Here is a 24,836-nt window from a genome sequence, read left to right as displayed (position 1 = left end):
CTGAGAGGACTTAGAACTGAACTGCTCTCAGTGTCTTGGTGTCTTAATTCAGTAGTGCTGGTTGCCCTGCAGCCAGGAACACTGACTCAACAAGTTAAAGTGGAATTACCACTGCAGTATAAATAATCAAGTGGGCTGTGTTTTGAGCTAAGGTTGGGAGGATGGTAGATTTAATTATCAGCACCAAGCAAAAGACAAAAATGAATAAAAGGGATAGAGACTAGGTAAGACATTTGATCTGGCAGTGATGACAATCATGAGTGTACAGTATCAGCCCTGGAAATTACTACACAAATAACAGGTGTATTTTGTGATTTTGAAGGCAGGATAGTGAATGGGAAAATAAGCTGATATTGAACAGCGTTAGTAGATGCTGAGGTTTACTGAAAACTACAGACCTGAAGGGAGCTGAAAATAAGTTAAAGTTGTCAAGGTCCAGGGAGGTTGGACTGGGGCAGCAAATGTGGGACCAATTCAAATAATTCTCTAGGATTGTTTTAAAAGCTGATCCTTCTTGTCCCAATGGCAACATATTTTTCCTTTGTCAGCTAATTTTAGTATATGTTATGTGACTTCTTGGCTCTCCAACTCAATGTTACTCTTTAAGCTTTAAAGTCTAAATTTCCTTTTATTTCTTCATTTTTGAATCTTGGCTCCAGCATCGTGGAAATGGTTCCAAAGGCACCTTGTCAGCAGCATTTAAGCCTAAACTATCTGAAGCAATAATAAACAAATTCCATCTTTTCTTCAGGGGAACACAAGAGAACCTTCAAAGTACAGTGTACTCAGTATTAAGAACCATGAAAGGTCTAAGGTTTCGCCTGTTTGCAAATTCACAAGTTAGCCTGTACAGTTTCATGAAGGTTGTCAGAAGACCCAAGATTCCCTAGTCAGATACAAAAGATCTGTTGCTCACAGATCAGCTGTTACTCAGAGCACAAGTGTCAGCTTGAGCTTCATGTTCCCCTTCATTTCCCAAGTCCTACAGCAGTTACATGGAGGTGGGCCCAGGTGGTTGCTGCACAGTGCTTTTGCAGGATTTTGAGGAATCTGAGTTTAGAAACCCCAGTTTTTTATAAGGGACTATACGAAAATCTTCTCAAACTTTACCCTTGGGGAGCTCTCTTTACTATACTGAACAACATGTTTATTATATAAGCATCCTTGAAAAGGTAGGTCAGTGCCCTGGCCTGCAAGAAACTCAAAAGACCATGGAGAATTCTCTCTCACCACCCAGTTTCACAGAGTCCTTGCAAACTTAATAAAAAAATAATAATAAAAAGCAAAATAAGACAAGCACTGGCTTTCAAGGTTTATTTAAAATATTTTCCCAGTTTTACATTTGTACTCCCTTATTTACATCTATTTTTAAAACAAAATGTATATGTAAATTATATATTATATAATTTTAACTTTCATATTCCCAGTTGTATATTCTATGGCAATTTCATGTTTACCCAGTGGAAGAAAAGCAGAAAATATTCATAGGATGAAAGTCCATAAAATAGTATAACAACATTTCTAATCAACTTGAGTTTAGAGCATAGGGTAAAAGAATCTCATCAGTAAAAAGTTTTGCCTTCTTCTATTGCATCTTTTGTTCTTTAGTTTATAGTAAAAGATTTTAACATTAGCATTCCAAGAAGAAAACATTTCCAATGTGCAACTATAATTCTCTTCAACAAGTCACTGTTTATTTTTTATTTTTAACAAGTCACTCTTTATTAAAGAAGGGCTGTGGAAGTGACAAGAGTGGTGGTGTTGATGTGCTCAAAAGCCAGGACCTCATGCTAACATTCTAAAACGACATAACAAAGAGAATAAGAAAATATACTTCACAAGTCCTAGCCTCTGGGAAAAACATTTTGATAACCCTCGTTGTGGGCATATGTTAAATTATACCATTCCTTATCTCTGTCTGTGGGTTGTCAGTCAGTCCCAAGTAAAAACAATTTATCCCTGAAATAGAGACATTAATGATTTGAAACAATATTTATACCAACAGTTCTCAAGACCATTGTGATTCAGTGTACATGGGAATGTAAACCATCCTGGAAAGGATTAAATGTTGAGGTTTTCACAATCCCTTATACCTAGGTGAAACATCTAATCAGTCCATCTAGTCAGGCTCTGCATACACCACACAGTCCTGCTTCAAGAAGAAATTTCAAAAACATTATACTAATTTTATCAGAGGAAATGTGTAATTCCCATGGAGCTAATTTTGAAACCCCTGGTCTCATGTTAAAAAACTAGTTTTCAGTACAATCACAGAGATGCAGGGAGAAAATTTGACACCTGCAATTTAATACAGAGTTACTCATAGATAAGAACATTAAGTTGGAACTTCGTTTATGCCTAGCCTGCCTTTGAGAAAAGGCCAGTGAAAAAATATAAGGAACATTACCAGTCCCGGCAGAGTGATTTAACAACTTTGTGCCAGTGGCCAGGTATAATTGGAAGCCCCCGGGGTCCTCACCTAGAGATCTGCCCCTGTCATACCTATATCCCTATTGCTCATAGTCACCTTCTCCTCTGGGCAGAAAGAGGAGGGAAACCCATCTCATTTTGTCCTCCCTTGGTGTCCTTGAGATCTGGCACAATTCCTTTTCCAACACGGTTAGCTGTTGCGTTTTCACTCCTGCTGTCAAAAATAGTTTGGGCTGAGAGTGCACAGGGATTATATGTCCCAGCTTCATTACATTCAGTTTTTCCACACATGTTCTAATTCTTTAGCTATCCTGGCTCTAACCGTGACGAAACCTTGCAGGAGTACTCCTTGCTGTGTGTCTTCCAAGCTTTTATATTTTTGGCCAGCACATGGACCTTGCAAAAAGCCCTTGCAAAAGCAACTTTGTGTTTTGGACATGTAGAAGTTGAGCCTTTCTTCCTTCCTTGCCCTGGGGAAAATTCTTGCAGTTTCATCATTTGAAAATCTCTCTGCAGGTTTCCTCAGGGACCTGAGAAGGCTTCCTTCTCCATCCCTCCTCCAGCCAATTTTTCAAATGGATCAGATATAAACTAGCCTGTAATTAGCATCTATCTTTTTGGGAAAATCCATCCCAGAGAAAGTACCAGACCCAGTTCCAGTTCTGCACCCTCCTCAGTGCAGGCCAGTGAGCTCTGTTACTTGGGCCCACAGAGTGATTCATCTCCCCATCCTCTCTTGGAGATTGGAAGGACAGGCTGGGCAGACCAAACATCTATCTGCCTAGGTTATTTGGAATCCTTACATAGGAGTCAACTGGTTAATAACCCCCTTCCCCCCAGGGGGGGATTCCAGGTACTTGTTGTTTCCTTCTAAGCAGTGATGCTAACAAGTAGACCAGGAAAGACAATTTGGGTTTTAACTATATAATTTATCACTTAATTTTGATTTGTCAAGGGTTAGTGGGAGAAGTAGGGTCATCAGCTGGACCTACAGAGCATTTGTAAGAATTTTAAAAAGTCTGCCTTTCCACCAGGCTGATGCTGGCTTGATGAGTTCCATGCCCAGTGCTCAGCCTGGCAAATGGATTTCAGCCCCCACACAATCACTTGGCCATGCATCCTTGGCCAAGGCCTTATTTAAGCTGTAAGAATGTAGAGATTCAGTTAATTCTGTGTTACGTTTTTATAGTAATGACATGATGTAATGTAGTAGTGAGTTTATTTCAAAGGAAGAATTCATTTTAATAGTTTTACAAATGACTCTAGTCTTCTATTTATGGGATCAGTAAGGGTCTCAAGTAATCACCTCAATTTTTCAGTTGTACCTCATTGAATTTTATGAAGGGAATATATGGTTTTGTATATTCACAGTTTTGGGATTCATCAAGGTCTTAGAACATATCTTTGCACATAACAGAGTTCTATGGTATTTTCAAAGCATTTGAATGACCCCATATTCCTTTTCTTTATTGTAAGGCTACTGTATATAATGTAAGATTGGGTCTATTTTGTTTTTTCATTTTCAATTTTTTTAGATGAAGTCTTGCTCTGTTACCCAGGCTGGAGTGCAGTGGCATGATTACAGCTCACTGCCACCTTAACCTTCTAGGAACGCTTGAGTGATCCTCCCACCTCAGGCTCCCAAGTAGTTGGGACTACAGGTATGTACCACTATGCCTGGCTAATTTTTTAACTTTTATTTTTTGAACAAATGGGGCCTTCCTATGTTGCCAGGGCTGGTCTCGAACTCCTGGGCTCAAGCGATCCTCCTGCCTTGACCTCCCAAAGTGCTGGGATTGCAGGTGTGAGCCACCACACCCAGCCAGATTGGGTCTATTTTAATATCATTTTACCTAAAACATTACGTATCTTTTTTTTCACATTCAAAACACCTAAAGAAACCTAACTTATATAGAGATGAGGTTAAACCAGTAGGGGTAGCAAATTTCTGCTTTGTTTTCTATAAAACCATGAAAATTAAATGTGCTGTTGTTAATCATTAATATAATGGGCATATTTATAATAAATATATGGGTATTACAATATTTTTGGGTAAATTTCCAAAATACATTGGCTATTGTCTGGACTCAGAACATATTACCCCAAAGCATGGCATCTTGGTATACTGAGTGTTTTGAACTGAAGGAGATTGGAAGAGCCTCAGAAGCAGAGACTCTGACCTTCTCTTGCCCTCTTGTCTCCTGCCCTTTTTACTCCTCCAAAGCGAGGCACAGGAACCAGAATTCCTCTTTTCCAAGGTGTGTTATAGACACTAGAACTTCTATTCTCCAAAGCAAGCCATAAAACCTAAAATGGTCACTCTCTGACCTTCTCCCTTCTCCCTTGAAGACCTTCATTCCAGCGGGGTCCCGCCCCATAATCTAGGGGAAGTAATGTTTACACAAAAAGGCCAAGAAGGATCTGAATAAATGCGCCTTGCTAAGTTCCCCTAGTTTATTACTGTTAGATCATACTGTTTTTTTGTCCAGTAACATTTCTACATGGCTGTCCATTCTTCATTGAATACAAGCACAAAAATACCGTTTTCCCTGGGTCTTTGGGTCTTCATTTCTGAAGGTTCCTGTGTCACGTAAAACTTTGATTAGATAAATTTATGGTTTTCTCTTTAAAAAATTTTTATTATTATTATTATTTTTGAGACAGGGTCTTGCTCTGTCATCCAGACTGGAGTGCAATGGCACAGTCACAGTACACAGCAGCCTTAGCCTCCCAGGTTCAAGCAATCTTCCTGCTTCAGCCTCCTGAGTAGCTGGGACTATAGGCACACACTGTGCCTGGCTAATTTTTAAAATTTCTTATAGAGGCAGGGTCTCACTATGTTGCCCAAGTTGGTGTGGAATTCCTGGGTTTAAGCAATCCTCAATTTCCCAAAGCTCTGGGATTACAGGGGTGAGCCACAACACCAAGCCCTCTTCTCTTGTTAATCTGTCTTTTGTTATTAGGGTGTCAGCCTTGGACCCTGAGATGAGTGAGGAAAATGTATTACACCTTTTTGCCCCTATACTCTCTAACTTAAAGCTCAGCTCCTTATTGAAGAAATCTGTTGACATACATGATCTACAGTTCCAAGGAATTGAGTGTTTATTAAAAACAGATAAGGAAGCAATTATCCTGGAGTAATTTGGCCTCTTTAAACAGTATACATAGTAATAATTGAGTAATTAAGGAATTTAATGCAGGTGAGTTGTAAACTAATTTAGCTATGAGCATCAACATCTTAAACCACAACTACAGGAAATTCTTTTTAAATTAAGCACCTTTTGATAACTTGAACTACCTTTGTAATTCATTATTCTTCACTCCTCATTTTTAAAAAAATATTTAAAAGCAGATGACATGCTGGGATGCCATAAAATTTCCCTCTTAATCAGTCTATAATGTCAAGGGTAACATTTCAATACCTGCAATATAAAAACAGTGCACTCAAGAGCTTGAGTTTAATGTTTTACCAGTATAGCATGGGGTAACAGTTAATGTTTTTATTTCAAATAAAAAATTGGAATTAACTTTTTAAAAAAATGCTAGACTCCTGGCTATGAATGTATTCTAATTGATGAGGGGAAAACGAATGTTTTATTGTGATTAAGAGCTAGAGATGAAGGCAGTTTAAATTAGTTTTTAGAGCAGTTTAGATACATGCCTAGCAGTGATCAATAATGAGCAATGATGTAGTGGCAGGCCACTATGTTCCAGATGCCACTGTATTCTCAACAATAGGAACGTATTATTACCAGCAGGACATGTGACATGGGCAAGTGGGAGCAAAGGCTGTGACGTAACAACTTCACTCTAGGTATTGAAAGAGGATGTGAAAAGCATCCGGGGGCAATAGTACAAAAGGACAAAGCAACAGAAGAGAAATAATCTGGGAAGCACAGCAGCCTTGGGCATGCAACAATGTTTTCCATTTTATTATTTTTTTATCCTGGAGTTATGCAGGATTTCTATTTGCTAGGAGAGGTATTAGTAATATGAATTTCTTTGAGTGATTTGGAGGTGAACAAATCTTTTCTTTTCTCTGAGCTACAGTGGTTACTACTCTGAATTTTAAGGGACTGACCAACTACCCTCTTCTCCTCCATCTACTTTTTGGAAGAAATAAGGCTTTTAAAAATCAGCTTGTGGTCTAACATCAGAGATGAGTAATTCATGATGCTTTTTCTTTTCTTTTTTTTCAGACAGGGTCTTATTTTGTTGCCAAGGCTGAAGTGCAGTGGTGCGATCACGGCTCACTGCAGCCTCGACCTCCCAGGCTCAAGCGATCCTCCCACCTCAACATCCCAAGTAGCTGGGACTCCAAACGTGTGCCACTATGCCCGGCTAAGTTTTGTATTTTTAGTAGAGATGGAGTTTTGCCATGTCGCCCTGGTTGGTCTCGGACTCCTGGGCTCAAGCAATCTGCCTGCCTCTGTCTCCGAAGTGTTGTGATTACAGGCGTGAGCCACCGCACCTGGCCAGGATGCTTTTTCTGTTTCTGAGATATAATGAACTATATCTTAAGAATTCATAAAGCCCTAAAAAGTAAATATTTACAAGCAGAAATCTTTCTGACAAAGAAACAAGATTACTCAAAGTAAGTAGTAGTTTGGGCTCCCTGGAAAGAACCCAGAACTTACGTGTCAGGAAACGTGGATAGTTCTGAATGTGCCCCTGGCTGGTTGACGACTCTGGGCAACTTATGCAATACCTCCAACTCATGGTTTATTTACCTGAAAAATAAGTGGGTTGGCTATGTCTGTGGTTTGAAAGGTGCTCTATGATGTCCCAGAGTTCTCAGCAGTGTCTCATTCGCTGTTTTGGAGTCTGTCAGGGGTCCAGATGGCTGCCCTCACTGAGCCTGCTTTTAACAGAGCTTTTCAGTTTGTATTTCTTGTATACACAAAGTAATATTAAAAGAAAAAAAGATAATCCAGCTAAGAAAGTTTGAGAATACTGGGTTGAGATTCAAAATAAAATAAACCAAAAATTTTAGAAATTATATTAGCCTGGAAAGATAGGACTGTGTCTCTTTGTCTTTTTAGCACCTAGCACATATCAGGTACTTGATACATATTTATCATATGAATGCAATGGTTGTAATGATCAACTGGGAAGGAAATGCAAAAGCAGAAGGCACCATATTTATGTTGCTATTCCTGGGTGTCATTTCTATGTAGCTTGTGATAGCCAGTAGTAAAGAACAACATGGACTATATTTAATGGACAACAACTAATTTTATTGGATTTGTGTACATAATCTGAAATTTAGTCTAAGGACAAGCTATATTACTATAAATTCCAGGAAATCTAGACAGAAAAAATGGGCAATTTAGAACAGACTGGAAGAGTAACTCTTTCAGTTTGTCTGGAAAACCCAATCTAAGGAATAAATTCAGTTTGCAGTTTCTTTCAAGTAGAATTGGTGACTCTTGGATGTAGTTTATAAACATGTAACACATTTTCCCTGCATGCAAATATCTGTTCTACGACCTCTTCTAAATGAAGAGAAGATTTGAAATTTTCTTCTCCAATAAATAATGTTTGTGTGCATGTTGCAAAAATAAGAGAGAAACAAGAATAACTCTAGCAGATGCTTAAAGGTTTAAGATTAAAGACACATGTAAATGTGAGTCACAGTGGGTGTTCTGTGCACTTGAGTGAATATTCCCAAATCACAGCTAGAAAAATTTAGGAGTAAATTGATTTAACTTATGGTAAATCAATTGTGATCCCTGAATTGGAGGGAAATAGATGAGCAAGAAAAAAATTATTTGACAGGACTCCACTAAGGAAAACAACATTCAGGTAACAGATGAGGTATTTTACTGCCTAGAGGAATTACCCAGCCTTTAGCAAGGCGAAGTCAGCCTCAACTGGCAGGAGGGTTGTTTTAAAACTGGAATGAGAAAAAGGATCTGGGCTTACAAATGATGGGAAGATATATTATCAACAGGGGAACCCCCCGCCCCCTCGCTGCCCCGCAGAAAATAGCAACTAACTTGTTTCCCCAGCACAACTGAAAGGATGAAGAAGGAAAGCAATTTAATGTACCCTGGTCATGCAGTTACTTTCCTTTATCCTAACTAACAGTGCTTGTCAAGATGGTTCTGGAAATTGAATAAATGTAAGTAATGAATCATGATAGACATCAGTGAAATGCTTTATTTCTGTTTCTCTGGGTTCATTGTTTCTGGTTTGACTTTCATGGGAAGTTTACAGTCGTTTTCATTCTTCAGAAGTCAGTTCCCGACTTCTCTGGAAACAGGGGTTGAACAAACAACTAGGAAAAAGGAGATATAGTCTCTGTTTGTTCTCTCTCTCTCTTTCTTATTTTACCTCTCCTCCAGCCTCTCTCTCCAGTATATCAACATATCAATAGCACTGAATCATGCATGGACTCTCAGGTTTTAAGCTTGACATTCAAATTACCACCCTGTCTGTTTAATATGATGATGGCTACTGCTATATTTGAGACAGCCACCACATTCTCCAGTTTTAATGAACTTTCCTCTGAGCAGATGGTCTTATATAATATGCACAGGGTAAAAAATAATAATTTCAGCATTTCTACTTACAATCCCAATGTCCACGATTCTTTCTTTTCATTGCCTTTACTTTAATGGTTATTAGAAGTGAAGGATTGTTTTTCTGACTTAATTGGTCTACTTAACTTGATTCTTATAAATAATACTATATTACCATGCACTATTATTATTCTTTCTTGTCCTATATCAGGGTATAGGTAGCTCTGCTTAATATCTAGTGTTTTCTTTTTTTTTTTGAGACGGAGTCTCGCTCTGTCGCCCAGGCTGGAGTGCAGTGGCCAGATCTCAGCTCACTGCAAGCTCCGCCTCCCGGGTTCCCGCCATTCTCCTGCCTCAGCCTCCCGAGTAGCTGGGACCACAGGCGCCGCCACCTCGCCTGGCTAATTTTTTGTGTTTTTAGTAGAGACGGGGTTTCGCCGTGTTAGCCAGGATGGTCTCGATCTCCTGACCTTGTGATCCACCCGTCTCGGCCTCCCAAAGTGCTGGGATTACAGGCTTGAGCCACCGCGCCCGGCCATATCTAGTATTTTCAAAATAAAAGAGAATTAATTACCCCTAATAACCAAATCATTTAATCTAGATATGTTACCTTTGCTTTAGTTCTTGTTCTTACAGACTCAGAAGATGGGTTGGAGTTGGCTTTAGCACCATGACCAAGTTCACTTGGAAGTGATTAAGATAGCACATGGTCAAGTTAGCTGTTGAAGGCAAAATGCCCAGGGTTGAGAGTACCAATAATTATGAGCAAATCCTTTTTAAGTTTTAGTGCTTTTCTCTGCCAGTACACTGATCTGTCATAGAAAATGTCATGATTGTCATTCCAGGGATCATCTTAGGAAGTTTTATTTAAATCATAAAGGACTGAAGTTTTAATATCATCAGTGTTTTTCAGGGCCTTTAAAGCTTTATCATTCATGAACCTCCTAGATTACTATGGATGTTTGGGGGCCTAGGTATAATTGTGAGGGACAGAGAGAAGCAACAGTCTAGTATTTGCTGTGGAAGAAAAGAGACCCAGTTGAGAAGCTACTACTTATTGGCTACTGTTGTCTTCCACAGCAATGTCATGAGAGTGATTTGGTGGGAGCAAGTAAGACAGAGTCCTGGCAGTTACTCATATCATGGATTTCTAGGGACTTAGTTATAGAATTAAATAGTTTTGGAGGTAGAAAATTACTTCCTGATGTGCTAAATATAAATCAAGGCATAGGGACTGTCTTCATTTATGCCTGCTGTCCTGACATAATTATTAATAACACCTGCGGTAGCCAGCCTGCAAAGATGGTGCCTCATGATCCCACCTTCCAGCATTCACACTATATGTAATTCCTTATCACACTATATGTAATCCCCTACCACACTGTATCACAATTGGTCTATTTAACCAAATAAGACAAAAGTGAGAGTACATCACTTCCGAGATTAGATGGTAAAAACACTGTGGTTCCATCTTGCTCTTGCACTCTCTATCTTTCCTCTCTGTCTTTCTTTCATCATTCACTCTAGGGGAAGCCTGATGCCTTGCCGAGAGCAGCCTTATGGTAAGGAACTGACACCTTCTGCTAGCAGACATTTGAGTGAGCTTGGAAGCATATTCTCCAGCCTAGTTAAGCCTTCAGATGGCTAGGGTATGGGCCTGTATCTTGACTGCAGGTTCATGAGAGACCCCGAAACAGAACCAGGAGCTAAACCCCTCTTAAGTTCATGTCTCTGAGAAAGCATGTGAGATGACATGTGTGTGTGGTTTTAAGCTGCTAAATTTGGAGGTAATTTGTTATAAAGCAATATATATAAAAATATAGCACCCCATTTACTCCTAAAAGTGTCTTGATTTGGATGAAAAACTATAAAGTCACCCTATGTTAACAGAAGTCTAAATCATGAATTTATTAGGGGTTTTTCTTTTCTATTGACAGAGCTTTCACCATGGCATTAGTATGGAGACACTTATGAAAGTTGTCATGAGAGAGGCATTTGATAGTGACAGAAGTCTAAATCTCTAGACTCAGAATCATGAAAAACAGTATGACAAAGTAGATAAGAATGGTTGATTTTAAATAAAATTTGCCTGTATCTGACACCACCATTCACTGGCCTTCAAGAGGCATTTAACTTCTCTCTGCCTGAATTTTATCATGTAAAAAATTGAGATAATAATAGTACCTTCTTCATAGAATTTTTTTGGGGATTAAATGTGTGTAAAGCACTTGCAATGATGCAAATGTTCAATAGGAGTTATTATTATTGCAGTGAGGAATTAAGTTGATCTCTTTCCTTTGTTCCATTTATGTACACATAGATAGTCCCTGTCTAGTGGTATTCTCATTGATTTACATCTTAAATATTTGTATGTTCCTACTGTGTGCTAGGGACATAAGATAGAAATATGTCACCCCTTAAGGAAATTACAAAGTAGTTGGAAAAATTCCCATATGAGTTTATACATATTATTTATATTATATGATATATAAATTAAGTATTTATACATATGTATGAATGGATTGTATATGTGTGCATTAACTACAAAATTTATTAAAATCAAGTACTAGATGATAGATAAGGTGTGAGTTGGATACAAGGGAGAATGGGAGCAAGTTAGAAAAAAATATGAGGTTTTAGAATTAGAATGGAATGGGTTTCTGGGCATGGCAAGACACTTTGAAAGAAATGAAATGCAGGAACTGGAAGGCCTGCATAATGTGTCTACTTAATTACTGTATCTCTAGTTTCTTGAGCAGTGCCTGGCACGTAGTATTCGGCAAATGCTTGTGAAATAAATACATACGCCTACTATGTATTCGTAAAAATTATAATTAAAAAATTGAAAAACAGATCATGTCATTTGTAAGAAAGGCAATTTGACTTCTTTCTTTCCAATTTGGTTGCCCTTTCTTTCTCTCACCTAATTGCTCTGGCCAGGACTTCCAGTGTTGTGTTGAATACAAGTGGTAAAATTGAGCCCCAGAGCAGGTTGCATTTCCGCAGTGGCTCCTTTCTCAAAATGGCCCTGTGCTACAGAAGTTTGAGTCCATTCAGCTGCATGGATTCTAGGCAGCTCCCTAAACCAGACGTAGGGCCTTTTGTAGCTAGGATTGCAGGTGTTCATGGCAGTTATAGGTATTTCTGGGGATCTCCCACTTAGCTTTTCCCCATAATGAGAAGTTCCCCTTTGTCTCTGGGACAATCCCAGCTGCGTGCTTTGCTTCCCTTTCTGTGGTGCTATCCCGAGTTTCCTTGTCTCAGAGGATATTGGTCATTTCCTTGCTGAATTGCAGTGTTCTCCCTTAGACACTCTACCCAAAGTGCAGTTATCTATTTGTTGTTTTGGTCCTTCCTTGTGGAGATGAATGTTGGGCACCTCAGATCAGCCATCTTGATGATGTTTGTCTCTTATGTCTTGTATTTTATGGGAATTATATTTTTGTATTAACATAAACTATTGCATTATATAGCTTTTTGCACAAAGAGCGTGATAAATTTATTTAGCTTGGGTTTTCACTTTTTTTTCAAAATTATACTTTAAGAGTGAGATAATCCAATAAATAAACATCTTAAGGTCATCTGCTCCCAACTCTGCCTCTGTACACTTTCCTTTTATGTACAGTATAGAAATTCAGTCACTAGAGATTTAGCTATAAAACTTTTCGGAGGTATAAGTTGTGCATTTTACTAACAAGAAAAGAAATAGGATGGATTTTTTTTATCTTTCACAGATCTTATGCTAGAGAAAATGTTGCAGAGTTTTACTGGGGGCTGTACTGTTCTAACCTTAGAGTGATTAATGACACCTATCAATACCCTAAAAATCATGTGTCTATGTATTAATTTATTTCCCCTGTAAATTAATTTGTATCTTTTAAAAATTAACATTAAAGAAGTTTTATGTTACTAAGAGATAGTGAGCTACATCAAATAAGCTTAATATAGAAAAAATGTAGAAAAAAATTTAATAGCCATCCAGTGTATCCTCTGAAACAATTTTATTTTCCATGATAAAGGCCTCCCGTGGTATTCCTTTTAAAGCTATCATAAACACATACCAACCATGTAAAATGGAACTCATTATTTCCCTCTGGAAAAAGAAAAAATATAACTCAAATGATGAATTCTACATCTAAAATGAAATATACAAACTTTAGAGAAGAGGCAATTTCTATTTAAATTATTTGATTCATAAGAATTATATTATAATTTATTATTGTTTCAGTAGCTAGAGTTATACAAGTTTGGCAAAGGAAGGAGGTTGGTGGGATGAGGGTCTTATTTCCTTGTACAATTTCCCTGTCTTTGTTTTTCAGTGTTACTAACTAACTTCTAAAAGCTTCATATAATCATCTGATACATATATCACATCAATTTCAGCCTAGGTGAGCTGTGCCCCTTTCTCTTTAAAGTTGGTGTATGCTTTTGGTACAAATCCTTTAAGGCAGTAGTGTCAGTTGGGTGATGTTTGACAATCTGACTATTACTGATTGCTTTTCAGGATGTTATGACTTTATCCTAAAGCCTGGGAGAAATAAGGAAGTCCTAGAGTTTGAGTAGTGTATTTGCTGACACACCTAAGGAGAACCTGGAAGCATGAGGTATATCTGCTTTTCTGAGTGCCTGTGGACTTAAAATAAATTGGCTTCTAGGGTAAATGAGACTAATGTGGAAGCCCAAGTAGTCCATAACAGTGCAGTTATCTTTGGCATCTGTTCTTAAGACCATACTTGGGTTTGAAGAAAACTTTAGGATCTCATTCCTTCCATCCCACGGAGAAAGACTGTGGGTTTTTGTTTTTGTTTTTTTGAAATGAGCCTTTCTCTGTTGCCCAGGCTGGAGTGCAGCCATGCGATCTCGGCTTACTGCAACCTCCGCCTCCCAGGTTCAAGCGATTCTCCTTCCTCAGTCTCTCAAGCAGCTGGCACCGCAGGCATGCACCACCATACCCGGATAATTTTTGTTGTTGTTCTATTTTTATTGGAGATGGGGTTTCACCATGTTGTCCAGGCTGGTCTTGAACTCTTGTTCAAGACCACAGGGGATCTGCCCACCTCGGTCTCCCAAAGTGTTGGGATCACAGGCCTGAGCTACCGCACCCAGCTGGCATTTTCAATATAACTTTTGTGCCAGTCTCACGATTTTTGTGGCCAAAATTTGTAATTGATCCTACTTTTTACTGAAGATAGAAACCTTTGTGCTATTCACTTTAGATAATAGCAGTCCACTGAATTTTATATAATTTGCATTGGATGTTGGAACTTGAACTTTATTATCTTTAAGAATATGTAGAGTTTGATATTCTATATGCATTCACATTTGTCTTTTCTATTTAATATTTTCTATTCACTAGCTATTAAAAAGCAAAGTTTTTTTTTTTTCTTTTCTTTCTTTTTTTTTTTTTTTTTTTTCTTGAGACGGAGTCTCGCTCTGTCACCCAGGCTGGAGTGCAGTGGCGCGATCTCAGCTCACCGCAAGCTCCGCCTCCCAGGCTCCCGCCATTCTCCTGCCTCAGCCTCCAGAGTAGCTGGGACTACAGGCATGCACCACCAAGCCCGGCTAATTTTTTTTGTATTTTTAGTAGAGACGGGGTTTCACCATGTTAGCCAGGATGGTCTCCACCTCCTGACCTCGTGATCCGCCTGCCTCAGCCTCTCAAAGTGCTGGGATTACAGGCGTGAGCCACTGCGCCCGTCAAAGCAAAGTAATTTTTAAATACTATGACTGAAATCTTCATTTGACAAAAATGAATCATTAGTGGGTTTTCTAAGTGACATAATCACTTGCGGAAACAGGAAGAATGGAGTGTCACGTGTTGATGAAGGATAAACTGCTTGTGTGAAGAGATATGTATTTTTGGGTGAGAAATTGACATCTTATTCAAATGAAAGGAGGGCCTTACCTGGAACTGTCTTTCATACTGACTGAGTGACATAATGCATAATTATCTGTTACAGTTGTTGTTGTGGTTTGTGTATAGGTTATGATGTTCACTTGAAGAACATCCCACTTACAAGGTTCATATAATACAAGATATAAAGAAGCTTGGTGCCCCAGAGTTTTAAAAGCCATTAATCATTGTGAATTAAGACAGTTAATCAAGCCTGAGATACTGATAAAAGATTGTCCCTGAGGATTTTTACCTTGAAAACATTTAGAAAATGATGGTTTCTGCTTTCTACTTGACTGCTTTAGTAAGCCAATTCATTTTCTTCAGGAGAAGCTCAAGGTTAATGATATGACCATTTCATCTTTAAGCGATGTTTCCTCTCACTCATGTTATCCAACTTCAGTAGTTACGACTGATGCTGAGAGTGGTACTATCAAGAAATCATCAGATTGCCTGGCAAGAAGTTAGGTAAAGAGAAAAACCAATAATATTGCAGATTTCAATTTGACTTAAAATAAATATATTTTATTGACTATTTGTACCTTAAGATGCAATTAACTTTTTTTTTTTTTTTTTTTTTTTTTTACAATAAATGGTCAGTATTTCTCTATTATGAGAATATGCAGAAGAATTGAGCTAGGCCATGGTATATCACCCTGAGAAAAATATCAAAGAAAATGTTTAACTGGGTTAATTTTTTACAAATTATATAATTTCTGTAATTAATTTTAAATAGAATTTCTTAATCCGTTTTTCCCCTTTGATTCCCAGGCTCTCTATGGTAGCACATTATTTCAGGACTAAATCATGAAGGCTGGATTCTTGAAGCCTGGCAGAGGCAAATGTCTCATTAATGCTGATCTGAGAGACATTTGTGACGAGCCTGAACATCAGGCCAATCTGCAGAGCTGATCAGAGGCTGATGAGTGGTTCTGAAGTGAGTCAGGCTGGGAATGAAGACTCCACCAGAATGAGGTGATTACATCTCTGTTTTCAGAAAATGACCTCATAACCCCCAGACTGACATGTTGAATTTCTCAAGGCTTAAGTGTACATACTTCCAATATATCACCCCCCTACAATTTGAATGTCATTAAAGGATTGAGTCAACTTTCAGGATAATTCAAGCTCCTTAAATCCACTTTGCCTCACATATACTGGAATTTAGATAACCTTGAAATTTGTTTAAACCCTTTATTTACTTTTGTAGAGACTTTCTGGCCTCTGATGTAATAGTGGCAAATTCTTCTTTCCTAAATTGTGCTTTTTCTTTTAAAACGAAGAAAGAATGCCTAGGATTTGTGGTAACAAATCATATTGAAAGAGGAATTTAAACAAATAACCATCTTTCTCTAGCAATATATGTCTGGCCTAGAGCTTATTACTGGAATATACTTTATAGTGAATGGCTGAGTAATAAAAGAAAAAAAGCTATTGAAAGTAGATGACGTTATAAATAGTAATATTTTCTGTAGTCCCAGCTACTCAGAAGGCTGGAGAATTGCTTGAGGCCAGGTGATCGAGGCTGCAGTGAGATATGATTGCATCTGTGAATAGCTGCTGAACTCCAGCCAGGGCAACAAAGTGAGACTCCCATCTCAAAAAAAAAAAAAAAAAAAAAAAAGTAATATTTTGTTTTCACTGTCTTCTTTGCTAATGAATGATGGTTAAAAGAAAATTTTATCACTTAAAATGAACTTGAAACATTAAGCTGAAAAATAAAAGCATAAAAGCCAGACATTGTCATAGCAATACAAAATTATACTTCTGAAGAATTTGAACTACTTATCATGTACTTTTTCAGCCATTAACTTGTTTTTCTGTCTTTGTCACTAAACCCCACCATTTCTTAGGCATAAATCCATGCTGATTTTTACTTATTTATCAATGACAAGGATAACACATATTGGAAAACTAGTTGAAATAAATTTAAAAATTGGTGAATAGACAATGAACATTGATGCTTAATTAATAACATAAATTAAAATGGTTAATAGGTTGGTTTTATTGGCTTTTCTACTTTCAACTTTTAGATATTAAAATTAATGTATATAGACAAATGAAAAGTTTGATATTTAGTTATCAACAAACAGGATCCAGAAGGATAATAATTTAAACCAAGAATACATACAATATTATATAGAACTCTTTCTACTTTGAATATGAAGCAAGATAATTCATCTTATAAATTAGCAATTTATTACAACAGTGCTAATTATACTTATGCTGCTATAATTAAGCCATGCCATGATTAAGAGTCTGTCTGCCTTTCCAATTATAAATAAATATTTTAAGCCATTATCTCAGGATTCCATGCTGTTTTCAGGGAAAATTTTTTCTTCATCAAATACCAATCAAACAAATTACTTGAAGAAAAATGTGCTATCTTTTGCAGGTTTCAGTATAGTGATATGGGGGCAATTAAGACAAGGGTTCATAGTCTTAATTATCTTGTGTTAAGCAGGATGGAGAATAAAGCAATAAACATTTAAAATAATTGAAAAAAGAAAGCCTGGGAAGAAATAGCTATTGGGATTAAAAGGGTGTACTGTCAGGCTTTATTCCACTTCCTGTTAAGGTAGCCTTCTTTGCCAACTTTTTGAACTTGCTACAAGATAGAGCTGCAAATATATCCAAGAGCTTATTAATAAGGGGGTATAGTTACTATGTGCTATATACAATATCTCCATATAGACCAAGTGAACATAATTGACAGCACTTAATTAAACTGGAATTGATTACTCTTACCCAAATAACCTTATAGGGCACAGTAGATCAACCATTTAAGTCCACTGAATCATCAAAAAATATTTACATTTACCACATTCATGGTACTCTATTAGTATTTCTCTTCTCAGTGATCATTTATTGAGCACAACATACCTGCTATGCAGGTTGCTAGGTTATAGGGGTAAAATACATATCTCCTATTCTTATTGAACCTATAGTCTAATGCAAGAGCTAGGCAAGCAAACAGACACATACTCTGTATAATATTTACTATGGGAGAAATAGCATAATGAACTTTGAGAACACTGAAAAAGAAGACTACTACTTGACCACAAGGGGTGGAGGAAGTCAGGGCAGAGTCCCAGAAGAGAAAACAGCCTGCTTCAGTTTTAAAAGAAGTCAAGGTATTAGTTAGTTCAAAAAATTAAGGAAGGCCATCCTGGGGAGGGGACTCACCAGACAGAGGGAAGATTTGAGCAAAAGGATAATAATAGTGTTAATGACATTTTAAGTCTTTGCTTATGCCAATTGTTCCCTAGTTTCTTTTTACACATTTCCTTCATTTATTTAATCCTCACAAGAACTGAATGAGGTAGTAGTATTATTTTTATTTTACAGATGAAGAAACTGAAATTTTAAGATGCTAACTTGTTAAGGGCAAACAACTTATGCTGTGTTAAGCTGAGAACTTAAACCTATGTTTATATGACTCCAAAACTCATGCTCTCAATGTTCTCAAGTATCAGCTGCACAAAAATGATGTGTTACAGGAACTGTATGTTGTTCTGAATTCATTTGTTCATTTATTCAAGAAATATTTGCTGATGCAGACACTATGCTAGATCCTAGGGATACAAAGTAAATTCAGAAATGGTCTCTTTCAGGAGGAATTTTTGGTTTAATAGGATAGATATGGCTTATAGATAGGACAGGCAAACAGTCCCTTGAGTAAATAGTGTCTTAATGATTATAGCATCTTAATATTATAGTTGCTTTGTTAGGGTATATATGAAATTCAATAGGAGGGTAAAGTTTTGATGGATATGGGGAGTCAGTAGAGGGTGAAGAAAATATTAATTAGAAAGTGACATAATCTGAGTCCTGAAACATGGGTAGGAAAAAGGAGGGCATTCCAGATAACAAAACAAACTGAGAAAAGCCATAGAAATATAAAATAGCCTGGATTTGGAAGCAATATCCAGTAATTCTGTGTAATTAGAGTGTAGAGAATGACATGATCAAATTTTGAGGCAATGATAAGAAAAAATGTTATTTTAAGTAGAATAAACAGTATTTGATTATCTTTGGATGTGGGAGTGAGGAAAAGAGAGGAATACACAATAACTCGTAGACTTGTCTTTGTTGGTTGGGTGGCTGATGATTACAAATTTCAAAAGAGTGAATATGATAAAAAATTGAGTTGAAATTGGATTGGGGAGAGATAATAAGAATAGTTAGTTTAGTTTTATATATGTTAAGTTAGGCAGAGATAGTTATAGGCTCTTGACCTAGACTTCAGGACAATGTCTTGGTTGCAGATCTAGATTTATAGTTATGAGCATGTAGAAGGATGATTTGAAGTTGCAAAAGTAGATGAAGTCTCTGTGATGGCATGTCAAAGAAGAAGAAGATCAAGCATAAAACTGTGAAATACACAAATCTTTAGTAATAGCTAGAAGAATAAGAGCTTAATGAGATATTAAGATGTAATGGTTAGGTATACAGTCAGAGAACCAGGAGACAGTGATATCGTTAAAATAAAATTAAAATACAGTTTAAAGATAATGGAAGCAATCCCAAGTTTCTAGATGCTCCAAAGAGGTCATGAAAGATGAAATTTGTGAAGAGTTTTTAGAATGTGGCATGTGTGTGACGGCAACATTAGTGAAATAGTAAAGTTGTGAACAGAGGAGAAAACGCTGAAATAGTTGTTGTTGGAACTAGAAATGATCTGGCTAGAATAAGGATTATGTATATGGGGCTCAGTGTGGATCAGAGATCCAGAATTCAATGCAATCAGTTGGCACATTTGTGTGGTTTTCTCAAGAAGCTCTCAGCAGCCAAGGTACAAGATCAGAGAAGGCTGATTGTTAGGTTTATCCAAGATCGAAAGTATTCAGAATGGCTGTGGGAGAAAGATAAGGGGACTAGTATCAGTAATGAGCACATGAGGAAGAGATCAGTTAGAAGGTTGCATTATGGAGTTTAGGCAAGTGAGGGAGGGAAGCAAAGCCATGTGGGAGTGATGATGAATGAGGATAAAATGGAGGGATCAAGTGTCTGAAGAGCCTTGGTGAGGGCTACCATAGACACTACTTTCTGAGAAGCCCCTGACCCTCAAGTCCAGGTTGTGTGCCCCTCAGTAACCCCCCATAGCATCCTGTACTTCCCCTATCATAGTTATTTCCATTAATTTATTGGGTAGTTGTTGTCACTACGCTACCAGCTCTGTGTCAACAAGGACCTTGTCTGTCTCTTTCATCCCTGTTTCTCCAGTGTCCCACTTTAATGCCTGGCACATGTAGGTGGTGGAACAACTAAACAAACATGAGAGAGTGAAAGAGAAGGAGGAATATGAGTTTATATTCAGATTAATATTTTTGAATTAAGATTTCAAAGTTGATGCAGTTCTGGTTGATGACAAGGTCCAGACTATGGTTGAAGTGGATATAGCATAGTTGAAATCTAGGAGGTCATGAAGATGTGAGGCCATGGTATTATGTGGATCATCTGCCTAGGTATTAAGGCTGTACAGAATCTTAGGAAGACTAGAAATAAAAGGAACTTGGGAGCCCAGGACATAGGTCTCAACCAATGGGGGTGAATAAGCTAAAGTTCAGTAAATTAGAGCAAGGGAGAAAATACTGTGGAAAAACAGAATGGCACAACCTTAACAGAGAAAGAAAGTTTTCATGAAGGTGTAAGTGACCATGGGGACTACTTCAGGAGTATGGGGTATGGGTTGAATGAGTTGTGTAAGGCAGGAGGGCTAAAGCAGTGATCAGATGGTAATGAATCTAATAAACCCAGCCAAGGATCTTGTTTTTTGTTCCATGAATATTACAATACAAAAGATACAAAAATATCCTTAGATTTTAAAGTGTGTCAAGGTAACTTTGGAAGAGTAGGATAGTCAAGCAAGCAAACAAACAAAACCCCCCCCAAAAAACACAGGATTTAAAGCTGTGGAGACAGGGACTCCAGATTTGCCTCTACCATTGCCAGTTTCTAGTTGAATGTTGGTGGTCAGATTTCTTAACATTTTATGTGTGAAATGAAGGCATTTGATTACCTAGTTTTTAAGTTATTTTGCTTGGCTTGCAAAGTTTTGTAACCTGACACTATTCTACCTATTCAGCATTCCCTGTATACATCAATGTGACGTGCCAGGTTAATATACAAGATATCTTAAGAATATAGACAGTTCATTTTTATTTTAATACTTTTGTTAGGGGTAGAAGGTATTTGAGTTACCAGTGGTGAATCTGTACGGATCTGCAACAACTTCAATCTTGTCTACTCAGAAGAAAAAAATTGACTGGTGGGCATAAGGCAGAAAAAGAGGCCAAGGCACATTTTAGAGCAGGAGTGAAAGTTCATTTAAAAAAGGCATTAGACGAGGACAGAAAAGAAGGTACAAGTGGAAGAGACCCAAGTGGCCAAGTTGAAGCACAAGGGCGACATTTATACTTGATTCTAGAACTTTATATATTGGTCCACTCTCGGGGTCTTGTGCCCCTTTCCTGTGGTTCCTCCCTTGGGGTGGACTGCCCGCATGCGCAGTGCCCTCATTACACTTGGGAAGTGAGCATGTGCAATGTGTTTAGGAAGTTGAACGCATACCCTTCTGAGACTTTCTTCCCTTTTCTGGGGGAACACCATTTTGTCTCTTACTGCGCATGCCCGGCTCACTCACCCAATACCTGAGATTTTATTATCAATCTCAAGTGTTTTATCTGTTTGGGAAGTTGCCTCTCCCTGGTACCTGCTCTCAATTAACACTTTAATGTGACATCTGTAGAACATCAGGTGATTGTCTGTACCTGGCTTGGCTGCCAAATTATCATATTTAGAGAGGCAATGTTGATATGGACAGGAGGCAGGGAAATACTGGGTAGAAGAGGGTGGTTCACTGGCCAAGGCCCCACCTTCAAGCCTGGAAACTGTGGCCCTAAATGGGAAGAGACATTCCTGTTTTTGCAACCAAATCTTGCCTTTTGGCCCACAATGCCCCCCTATCCTATACCCATATAACCCCCAAACCCCAGGTTCCGTGAGTGGTCGAGCAGAGGAGCAGAAGAGCAGCAGAGCGGTGTGGTAGAGAAGGAGAGAAGAGAAAGAGCGTCTGAATGTCGAGAGGGGTTTTGCTGGGGACAGCCAGGGAGATTGGCTGCAGGACAGCCAAACTCCAGAGGAAGATAATCCTGCTGAGAGCCACCTCCACCACTCAAAAAAATCCCTGCATTCACCATGTCAGTGTGTGACCTGATTCTTCCTGGATGCCAGACATGCACCTGGGTACCAAGAGGGCAAGGTGTAAAAGGCTGTCACCCTGACACTCCACTGAGCTGGTTTAACACTTAGCCATCCGCGGATGGCAGCTGCTAAAAGAACATTAATTGTAACACACCCCTAGATGCCACCATGGGTCTGGAGCCCAAAAGGGCTCGCCCTGGCTCCTGTACCTGCTTTTCTGCATGCTCCCCGTCCCATAAAGGGTTTGATCAGCAGTGGCAGCAAATGAGTCACACCCCTGTCACAAGTGCAAGGAGGCCAGAGAACTCTCCTGTTTCAATGTGATAATTATCCAACTATCACCTGATATTCCTGTTGGGTAGGGGAAGAGCCCTCTCCTGCCCCAGTCATGTCTGTTTAACTACCTGTAACACTTTCATTCATTGTTTCCTTTTCTTGGAATATCCTCCACATGTCTATACATTTACTTAAGGCCCAATGTAAGTTCCCCTTTACTATAAAATCTTACCTGCCTACACCAGTGTTCACTCCTGGCTATCCCTTCTGAATGTCAGTAGCTCTGAAGGTCTGTTCCACCACAGTTCAGCACTTAACTCGCTCATACTGTTCAATGTTTGATGTCAACCTAGGCAGTAAAATAAAATTCCATATTCTGGAAGCTAGGAGCTTTGAGATCTAGTTTCTGTTGTAACTAATATTGTGCTCTTGTACAAGAGGCTTCTTTTTTTTTTTTTTTTTTTTTTTTTTGAGACGGAGTCTCGCTCTGTCGCCCAGGCTGGAGTGCAGTGGCCGGATCTCAGCTCACTGCAAGCTCCGCCTCCCGGGTTCACGCCATTCTCCTGCCTCAGCCTCCCGAGTAGCTGGGACTATAGGCACCCGCTGCCTCGCCCGGCTAGTTTTTTGTATTTTTTAGTAGAGACGGGGTTTCACCGTGTTAGCCAGGATGGTCTCGATCTCCTGACCTCGTGATCCGCCCGTCTCGGCCTCCCAAAGTGCTGGGATTACAGGCTTGAGCCACCGCGCCCGGCCACAAGAGGCTTCTTATTTTTAAAATGAAGGGATTTGAATAGAGAATAGCTTTCTTAGTTCAGGTATTACCTAAAAGCAGAGCCAGAGAAAGAGTTTGTGCACAGGTGACTTATTTTGAGCAGTCATCCCCGGAAGAAGGAGGAAGGTCCTGGGAAAGTGGGACTAGGAAGGAGGAAGAACTACTATAAGGGAACATTACTGAGGCTACTGATGGGCGCAATGGGATTCCATCCTGCTGGGACCTCCTGAGAAGTATACCAAGCACCTCCAAGAATTGCTTTCCAAAAGAAGGGAGATGGGAATATTTATCAATCATCTCCATCCCCCATAAGCCCAGAATTGTCCTTGGGGATGCTTCTTCTGAGTTTCTGAGCTATACACATTAGCTGCTGATCTGAGCTACCTAGGGGCAGAAAGCCAGGAGGCATAGCACATCTTCAAGGTGAGATACTGTCAGTGTGAAGTCCACACCATTCTGGAGATATCCATTCACCCATAGCTGAAATTGGAGTACAGGCTGAGAGGGAGTGAGTCTGGGTACTGCTAATTTCAAAATTTGTGAAACAATGATACATTCTTAGATAAGCTTTATATTTTAATACCATAGATAGAGTGGCTTGCTTTTGGAATGTTAACTTTCTATTCAAAGCTGAGACACAATTTAGTAAATTTGCAGTATGCAAAACCCCTCTTGTCTCTGAAGAGGGATGTTTTAATAAATTCTAATAGTAGTAGCCTAAAAACTATTAAAAGGAAAAAGTTAAACAAAATCTCTCTAGGTTATTTAAAGTGACCCAACAAATGACTTTGGGAGAGACTGAAATAATGCCTCAGAATGACCTCTTCTAAACATGACAAAATCTCTAGGAAGATTATTTAGATATTCAACAAAGAGATTTGGAAGTGAAATATAAATAATAACTACTTAAGATGCAGGACCTACACATTATATAATTTTAAGGGAAATTTGCAGAATTAGAAAGAACATCAGATGCTATTTCATGATAAATTAGTGCACCTTGGAGACCTCCAGAAATGAAAGATGACCCAGAGGACGCAATTCCTGGGCAAGAAACCACCACATAGAAACCTCAATATTGATATTTCTCCAAGACTTGAGACAATACTTTTCTGCTTGCCCTTCTTTGAAGATTCTATTATGGTTGAATTTTCACAACCCCATCTGAAGATTTTTAATTTCAAGGGAATTTCAATTGCTGAAAGGAATTGGAGTACAAAAAAGTCTTCATTTCTTGGCCATGCTAGCCTATTGGTTCCCTTGAAATCTTGCTCCATTGGGCCCCTTTTCTTGGTATAGAAGGGCTAGTAGTAAAGTATTTCTTGAAGGAGGATATAAGGCACAGGACGAACTTCTGCTCTTACTAGTGAGTTTCAGATTTCCACCTGGACTCAATTTCGCCATATTTTGCTCCCACTTATACTAGCCCCCTAAAGAAATCTCCATGTCCTTCATCCAACTGCTCTTATGGCAATTATAATCTCCAGGTCTTTACAGGTATCTTTAGTGGAGGAGATGAAGGGAGAGAGAAAATAACCTCCTGTCCATCTGCCTCTTGGTTTCTCTTCCCTGTCAAGCTAGACGTGAGCACCATCCTTAGCTGGAACTCAGCTGCCATTGCTGTTTTTCTGCCTTGTAGTGACCAGTGGTCAAAGATTAGACAGGGTTGTGTCTTTGGTAGTAGCCATCCTCCCAGTTGCCACACCAGAAATCTAAAGGTCATCCTTGAAAACTC

General features: G+C 38.6%; 1 protein-coding gene across 6 annotated transcripts in view; it reads left to right on the top strand.

Moving 5' to 3' along the window:
• Window positions 1-24,836, top strand: part of LOC105481888 (zinc finger matrin-type protein 1-like) — a 414,279-nt gene that overhangs the window by 103,255 nt on the left and 286,188 nt on the right. Inside the window, exons 8-10 of one of the 6 annotated variants that reach the window (XM_071100233.1) lie at window positions 13,274-13,342; window positions 13,459-13,558; window positions 15,619-17,127. The exons of 2 other annotated variants lie outside the window; for them this stretch is intronic. The gene's annotated coding sequence lies outside the window, so the exon portion shown is untranslated. Of the gene's footprint in view, window positions 1-3,965; window positions 4,092-6,629; window positions 8,627-13,273; window positions 13,343-13,458; window positions 13,559-15,618; window positions 17,128-24,836 lie in introns of those variants that run through there. 3 more of the 6 variants (XM_071100235.1, XM_071100234.1, XM_071100236.1) reach the window with 3 other exon arrangements.

The sequence above is a fragment of the Macaca nemestrina genome, chromosome 7, assembly GCF_043159975.1.
Source record: "Macaca nemestrina isolate mMacNem1 chromosome 7, mMacNem.hap1, whole genome shotgun sequence".
Lineage (NCBI taxonomy): Eukaryota > Metazoa > Chordata > Mammalia > Primates > Cercopithecidae > Macaca > Macaca nemestrina.
This window is presented reverse-complemented; position numbering and strand designations above follow the sequence as displayed.